At 39.0% G+C, this 8,691-nt stretch overlaps 1 long non-coding RNA gene across 1 annotated transcript; it reads right to left on the bottom strand.

The window, feature by feature from the left end:
- Nucleotides 1-6,087: 6,087 nt before the first annotated feature.
- Nucleotides 6,088-7,482, bottom strand: LOC310929508. The gene is made up of 3 exons (XR_014592873.1): nucleotides 7,436-7,482; nucleotides 7,260-7,351; nucleotides 6,088-6,203 (listed from the first exon to the last, which is right to left on the bottom strand). It is a non-coding gene; the product is annotated as an uncharacterized lncRNA (long non-coding RNA).
- Nucleotides 7,483-8,691: the final 1,209 nt, after the last annotated feature.

Raw genomic sequence — 8,691 nt, 5'->3', positions numbered from 1 at the left:
GTTGAATAAAAAGAAAAACAAAAAGGGAAAAACCAAAAATGGGGTAGGAATGGACGAAGAAAGAACCTTCACAGCTTGGCCAGCGAGAATGGAGTTCTTTGATGTTTTCCTCTTCTTAAACACATACATCCGCTCTCGCTAGGAAAATATGGTGAAGAGACCGAACTCTGGGAGTTCGCATAGTTTTGTTACTTTGCCTCGGGGGCAGGGCATCCTGTGGTGTCCACCAATGGGTGAACGGCTGCCTGCCGTGGATGTCCTCTGCCGCCCTGGCTAGTGGGGAGGGGGTCCCTCACAGACTGGACACCTGGTGGGGTGGTCTGTTCCTTTGTTCTCAACCATGAGGCCTTTTATGACCCCAAGCTTTTCACCAGGCTTTATGACTTCCAGTAGGCCTCAACAGATGACAATGGCTGGGCCCAACAAAGGGATTGATGTTTGTTTGTTTGCTTTAATAAATGTGTCCAGCCATGGCAAAAGTGTTCACAAGTCTACTTCAGGACATTTGGAGATATTTACAGATTCCGAAAGTGTGATTTCTAAGCTTTCCAGCAATGTCAAACACATGTCCATCTGATAATTTCTGAAGAAGATGTGACCATTTGAATGTAGGCACTCCTCAAACTGCTTTAGGGAGAAATTCAGCCTGAAAGATTTTGACCTACTTGAGGAGCCAGGCCAATAGCTGCTCATTTGCATCACATTAACATGGTCACAACCCCCCACCCAGTCTAGCTGTCAGTGACATCTGATGTCTATTAGCCCACAGGACAGAAACAGTGTAGCAGTTTGAAAAAAAAAAGAATGAATGTAGTTCATGTCAATGTAGTGTTATTTGCCTTAAGTACTTCAGTTGACTGATAAGAATCAGAATTTACATTATTGATCCCCAGAGGGAAATTCTTCTGTTACAAAAAGCACTTGAATAAAAATGAGAAACAAGAAAGGTGAAAGATAGATACATACTTCAAATATCAAATAAAATATATCTAAGTGTGTGAAGGAGAGTTCAATATTTTCCAGACCATGGACTATATTATCATCTTCAATACCAGTTCCTCCCCCACAATGTGGCTGTACCCACTGTCCATCACAGATGATATGCGGGCTAAATGGTGACATCACAAGCTAACCCTCTTCTGCTTACTCTGTAACTCAGGTTACTCTGCTGTAACCTTTGGTTCTTAGCATGTGAAGTCTTTTGCCTCATCAGAAGAGAAAGGCCTGATTTTTTCAAAAAGATACATCTGCCTGTCCATGGTCAGTCCAGGTGGGGCCAGGACAGGAAGACTGTCAACAGGGGGCAGAAGTCCTGGGTTGTGCAGTAGCTCAAACTCGATAGGCTCTGCGTCACTGTGAGTTTGAGCAAGCACCATACCTGGGGCCTCATGTACAAAGACTTGCGTGGATTTCCTACTAAATCTTGGCGTACGCCAAAACCCAGAAACTGTCGTACGCACAAATAAATTCAGATGTATCAAAGTGTGCGTACGCATGGATCCAAGCACTTTCCCTTTGTACATCCCAAATCAACGTGGAATTGAGCGCACATGCAGAGGTGCCAAACTCCTCCCTGTCCACGGCCCATTTACATATGCAAATCAATTTAAATAGGCCCTGAGATTCACCTCTTTAAACAAATAACGGACTGAACAAAGAAAAGTAAAGGAATTTCACACAGTCTGAGCAAGAGATTCAAGAATGAATGAAAAAAGTGAATGAAAACGCGCAGGGAGATTTTGTTTGACACCCTGTCAACAGGTATAAATATGACAAAAAAGACGTGAGTGGGAGCGTGTGTGTGAGTCTGTGGGATCAGAGCAGCGCGCACACGCACGCACGCACACACACACACACACACACAATACACTCACAATACACATCGCTCGTGCATAAAGATGGCAGGACATTAAACACTTTGACTCATGTTTAATTTTTTATTTTTTTTCTCACAATTAAAGAATGCAGAAGTGCGCCGTGGCTGACATTTGCAACTTTACGCCCGCTTTTACTTGTTAGAAAGCTCTGTAGCTCTAATTTCACCAGCAGAAAAAAGCAAAGTAAACCAAAAACATGATATGTGAATGCGCACATGCCCAAATGTGCATGGCGCTGGTTTTCATCATATTTTATTTCAATTAAAATAATAAACTATTTACTCACCCAGAAGCCACCCATCGCGCACTGTTCCAGCCTCCAGTCTGTTCAATTTGCGCATCACATATGATTTGAACATTGATGGAATGAAAATGTTTCCTATTAGCGTAAACTAATTCTGTGACGGCGCTTTTATAGCGATGTGTGTGCAGTCAATAGCTCCGATCACATTAGGGAAACCGGCTCTCCCTGAAAATTGCGCTTTAATGTTGGCCTGTTCAACAGCATTGTATGGGAGTGTGATGTACCTGGATGACATTCGGATGATTCCATCCCAAACAGCTGGCATGGCTCGGCTCAGGGTTGACTGGAACACTCCTGACCGCATCGGCTTATGAGCCAATTATCATTGTTTGCAAGTAAATCCTCGCGTTCCCTAAATACTCGCTCACTTCAGATTGTTCATAAGTGTGTCTCTGATGTGCACATCACTGATGACTACATGTTTTCACATTATTAACAGTTTCCCAGCATCACCACTAAGTGTCGCCAAAGGAACAATAGCTGGAGAACCGGGCGTATGCCAGCCATGAAGTTGGCGTGGGCACCGCACATTTCCACGGTCATTTCACGTTTCATACATCTGAACGTGATCGTGGAGAAGGACGTACGCCACGTTTTTGTGCGTACGCAACCTTCGTACATGAGGCCCCTGGTCTGTTGGCATCAAAGCTGTGACAGAATAGAAGCACACAACAGGATATTTAAAACATGGCTCACTGTTCACATGGAACACTATTATGTCCATTCATGATTTTTTTATTTCTAAAATGCAGAAGTTTGAATATAAATACCTAAATTGCTGATAACTCTTGATCTGTGGGAGCTTTCGAAAGTAGGGACTCAGATGTGTCTGCCAGTCGATGGTCTTTACTATCACTCTGCCATCTGCCGTTCCAACAAGCTGCGGAATATTGAGGTGACTTTTAGGAGCGCTGTGTTCCACTACCTATTGAAAGCAAAAACCACAATGAAAATAATTATTTTACTTTTCCAAAAAAATCACATTTACACAGTAGTATTTAATACAGTAGTATGCTTGAATTATGTGTGAATGCCACACCTTTATGTGCATGAATGGCACGTGTATGGAAGTAAATCTGTGCCATCAGAGTTTGAATTCGAATTTCTAACACTGAATTTATTTGCATCGAAATTAGACTTTGAATTTAAAAAAACATCAAATTTCAAGCACTGTTTTTTTTTTGCCATTAATTTTTTTTCAACATTGAAATAAATTCATTGTAAAAAAATTCGATGTCTCAAAAAATTCAGTTGCAAAAAATTCGATGTCTCAAAAAATTCAGTTGCAAAAAATTCGATGTCTCAAAAAATTCAGTGTCAAAAAATTCGATGTCTCAAAAAATTCAGTGTCAAAAAATTCACTTGCAAAAATTCAGTGTCAAAAAATTCACTTGCAAAAACGTCAGTTAATATCCGGGTCACCAGAGAGAAGCAATCGATCCCTGTCTAAAGTCATCCAACACCAAGCCAATCAACTTACGCTCCATTGGTCATGTGACAGCAACACGGGAATGCACGCAGTCGGTCAGCGATGTCGGCTAACAGGAGTGATGGTGCTTCGGTGAGTGGATTTACTCTTTATTTGCCATGTGTGGTCGTAACATTAAGTAATAGATATTAGCCCGTTGCACATTAACAGGATTTATTCAACAATATCTACACTGAACGTTTAATGAGGTGGCGTTCGTGAAAATTGTGTTAGCTAGTTGTGTGAGCATGGTTTACTCTCGCGAACATTACTTACAGTTCTGAGGCAGTGAGTATGACGACTGACAGTACATTTAACCGCCCGTTAGTTATGAGCTGCTTCACTTTACCCAAAAACATTAAAGAGTTCGTCCTCATTTACCGGGACTAATTTGTTACAGGTTGATTTTCTAATACAAAAGTGTTAATGCATCTTTATGAAAAGTTCAAGTATAATTTAAGTATCTCGAAGCAGAGCTTTCTAAATAGGATCACCCTAATTAAAGTACAGTAACTTTTAGCTGTTTAAAACATCCTAACATTTTTGCTACTGGTTTGTAATATCCTATTTTTTTCTGTGCCGTTTGTGATGACAGGGTAGTCAGCGTGATGACATTTTGCAGTCAGCCAGGCGCTTATTGCATTTGATCAGTTCTCTGATAGACAACAAGGAGCAGCCAGTGGTGGCGCCACAAATCAAGTTCAGATGTTTAGTATTAAACTTTAATTCATGTATGGCTTATTTTACCTGTACATTGAAGTTGTATGGATGATTAATAAATATTATTGGATGCTATCCTGCAGAGAACAGAGACAGACAGAATCCAGACCATCACTTAAAATGGAAATGACAGGTGAAGACTTTAGGGAGAAGTTTGTCATTTTAAATTAAGCCCTATGTATACACATTTTGACATGCTGTTGATTTGCACAAGAACAATTCAACTTTTTACTTTTACAGTTAGTAATGATAGTATTGTGTTGAATGTTCGGTTTCATATCTATATTGTGGACTTTTAAATCAAAATTAGTAAACCCTGGACACAATTATTTGGCTTTGGCAAGCTATTGTATGTTTGAATTAGAAAAGAGCACTTAATGAAGTTAATTTAATTGCATTTTTTTCATGAATATGCACATCAAAAGTAAAACACTGCCACCTACTGACTCCTTTTGGGAAAGCAGGTAGTTTTTTCAACATTCACCATTGAGCTGGAAACAGCAACATGACACGAGTTTATATTATAATAACTAATAATTATTACTATTTTCAACTCGATAGTCAGGTCCAACAGGTATCATTATCAAAATATTTTTTCTGTAGACTTGTCTTAAGGGTTTGACAAATCTACTTAATGTAAGCAGAAAGAGCTATAGTTGGCTATTTATCCTGATGACTAATCATCATCCATTTTAATCTCTATAGCAACACCAACTGAATCGACTGACCTGGTCAAATTCTGGACCGGATGGGAGGTTTTACCAAGAAGTCTCTCTGTAGATGTCGTTGAGAGCAGATACCCAACAGCCGCCACCTGCTTTGAGACCTTGTGCATCCCAGGACATTATAAGGTCTACACATCTTTTAAACGTGACATCCTGGCCTGTATTAGCTCTTGCCATACAGGATTTGGTCTTGTGTGAGTGACATCTTGGTCTGTATTCACACGTTAGGTTATCTAGGTCAGATGTTAAAATGTTGATGTTTTTAAGCCTGTTAGCAGTTAAGTGTTCAGATCCATCTGGCAGAATGTCCTACTTCAAATACTTGTTGGCTGAATTGTCATGTTTGTAGAATTGTAACTTCATGGATTACTTCCCACAGATTCTCCAAAAAATATTCAAAAATAATTGTACTTGTACTGATTTTATTTTTCATTGTTACACAGTTCTTTGCATTAAAAAAAAAAACATCTGTCAAGCTCAGCATTTACAGAAAAATGTAGTATGTTCAGTTACATGCTGGTTTTGGTACAAGTGACAGTTACAACATGTTGTGTAATCTTTGCACAAAAGTAAACTATTAACTATTAATGCAGTACTGGTTTAATTTTTTCACTTTTTCTGATTCTCTCTTTCTGATTCTCTCATCTGTTCTTTCAAATACCAAGTAATTGCTCACAGAATTGAACAGCGGCAATGTAAATATCACTGCCAAAGGATTGGGATGCAGCTCTTGGGTTAACTGCATCTCTTAAAGCTGTCATTTGTCCATCGGTCAGTTGGCAGTCCGCATGTGGAACGACGACACTTGAATGGTCATCACAAAGAAGTCCACTGTTTTCCCACTCTGTCAGGAATATCCATGCCCTACAATTACAGCACTTTAAATTGTATGTAGTAACAGTAGTTGCTTTAAAAGGTGCTCTTGGCTTCTAATTCAATAGCTTAAACATGAACCATACTGTTGATTCATATAACATATTTGCATGTACCTCTGGTCCTGGAACTGGGTGATGTGTACGACCCAACACCCACAACTGGTTAGGGGTCATGTGGCTTTCCGTTCTCAGCGGATGATTGTCCCAACCATTGCTAAAGGTATCAAGGTCATCCTGCAGGGAGGAACACAAAGTGGCAACAGAAGAGGTGGGTATCATTGGCAATGCTGAGAAAGCCCTCTTCTTCAAGGTAGTGGAGAACATCATAGTAGATACATGTGACAGCTGTCCACACGTCTCTCCATAGCCGTCAATTGTATTAAAACATATTATAAAGAAATGTTATCTACAATAAGGGCACAAATATTGTATTTTAAAACAACAAACCCATTTAATAGTTGAAACCATGCCTTTTAATTTCTTATTTATTTTGTATCTATGCATAGCCCACTTTATTTAGAATTAGATCTTGTTTCGTACACATTGCATGTCATTACACCTTATTCATATGTGACAAATAATAGTACCTCTGCTAGCAGTTGTATACCAACATACTACCACTGCATGGCATCAGCGAGATGGCAACTTTCAATTAGCAGCATCTAGTCTACTGAACAAACCGTTGGTTGTGAACACTCTTCCCAGATATAAAGCTGCTCCTTCCAGTGCCACGGATTGTAAACATTAACCGTGCAACATCAACGTTTTCCACTCCCTGATCTCCACGTACCCCAAAGTAGACATAAAACACTTTCAAAGATCATTATGTGTAAGGTTGGTTACAGTTAATTAGTTGCTTAATATCACAGTGCAATGAGAGTGGTTGAAGCATCCGAGTAACGTTCTGAAAATGAAATTTTTTAAATTCTTAAATCATATTTCTCCACTCACAATCTCTCTTACTTAAAAGGTAGGAAACAGGGTAATCTAAATAGGCAAATACATTCTAAAGTCTAGAGTTAACCAAGACCAGGAAGTAAAAAAAAATATGAACATGATCATAAATCTGCAACAAGACAAATTAAAAAAGCTGAGACAGAAAACCCATTCTCACAACTTTTAACTCATTCTCTTCAGACTAGAGAATAAGTATATGAGGTTTTTTTTAACATACCTTAAAACCTGTCTGAAGGAGATCTTTAAGGACAGTAATTGAATAAATGTAGTTACTTTCCACAACTCGTAGTACTGTTGTATTGTAAAAGCTCCAAGTTTAAAATGTTCATTTACCTGAGAGGAAACCCAAACTTCTCAACAGATTCTTGAAAGAAAGCCAGGGTGGTTGATGCAAGGTTGTTGGAGGCTGCACCAAGATACATTATCTGCACCACAAATGCAATGACAGCACTATGAAACATTTAATAATTATAGAAATATGTGCACTTAGTCAAAACAATTGTCCTAACCTTTTGAGAAAAACCATCAACACCTCCAAAAACAACAATGTTGTAGCTGAAAGAGAAAACAAATTATGTCAACTGCACATAACATAGCACAAGTAAGAAAAAAAGTGTTTAACACATTGTTGTTGAATGTAATGAAATAAAAAGGCGTGTGCCATTTTAAGAGTTTGTATGTTATGTTACATGTACAGTAATATGAAAGAAGCAGTATACAAATGTGCTACGGTGCTGCATAGTTACAAAAACAACACACTTCATAATATTATATAATATTCATATAATTTGTCAAAAAGATTGCTAATAAGAATTTACCGAATCAATTTGTGGTTTGTATCTATGTGCATCAAAGACTGGGGTCCTGGAACGGAGTAAGTCCGTCGTGCAATACATCCTACATTGACCATTCGGTTTATGACACCCGTGGTGTCAACCCGGTGCATGGAGGCTCTGACACGGTCATACTGCACCCGCAGTCCTTTGGTTTGCAGGAGGGCTTTCATCATTCGATATCCAGAGTTAGGCTGCCTGGATGTAATCTCCCTCACACACTGATCTAACTCTTCCTATGTCATAGTGCTGTAGAGTGCCCTTACTGAGAGATCAGACTCAGACATGCGCCGGTATACTGTTCGTAATTTAATGTTTTTGGGTAAAGTGAAGCAGCTCATAACTAACGGGCGGTTAAATGTACTGTCAGTCGTCATACTCACTGCCTCAGAACTGTAAGTAATGTTCGCGAGAGTAAACCATGCTCACACAACTAGCTAACACAATTTTCACGAACGCCACCTCATTAAACGTTCAGTGTAGATATTGTTGAATAAATCCTGTTAATGTGCAACGGGCTAATATCTATTACTTAATGTTACGACCACACATGGCAAATAAAGAGTAAATCCACTCACCGAAGCACCATCACTCCTGTTAGCCGACATCGCTGACCGACTGCGTGCATTCCCGTGTTGCTGTCACATGACCAATGGAGCGTAAGTTGATTGGCTTGGTGTTGGATGACTTTAGACAGGGATCGATTGCTTCTCTCTGGTGACCCGGATATTAACTGACGTTTTTGCAAGTGAATTTTTTGACACTGAATTTTTTGAGACATCAAATTTTTTGCAACTGAATTTTTTGAGACATCGAATTTTTTGCAACTGAATTTTTTGAGACATCGAATTTTTTTACAATGAATTTATTTCAACATTAGAAAAAATTAATGGCAAAAAAAAAAAACTGCTTGAAATTTGATGTTTTTTTAA

Source organism: Microchirus variegatus (genome assembly GCF_963457635.1).
Source record: "Microchirus variegatus genome assembly, chromosome: 7".
NCBI classification, from domain to species: Eukaryota; Metazoa; Chordata; class Actinopteri; order Pleuronectiformes; family Soleidae; genus Microchirus; species Microchirus variegatus.
This window is presented reverse-complemented; position numbering and strand designations above follow the sequence as displayed.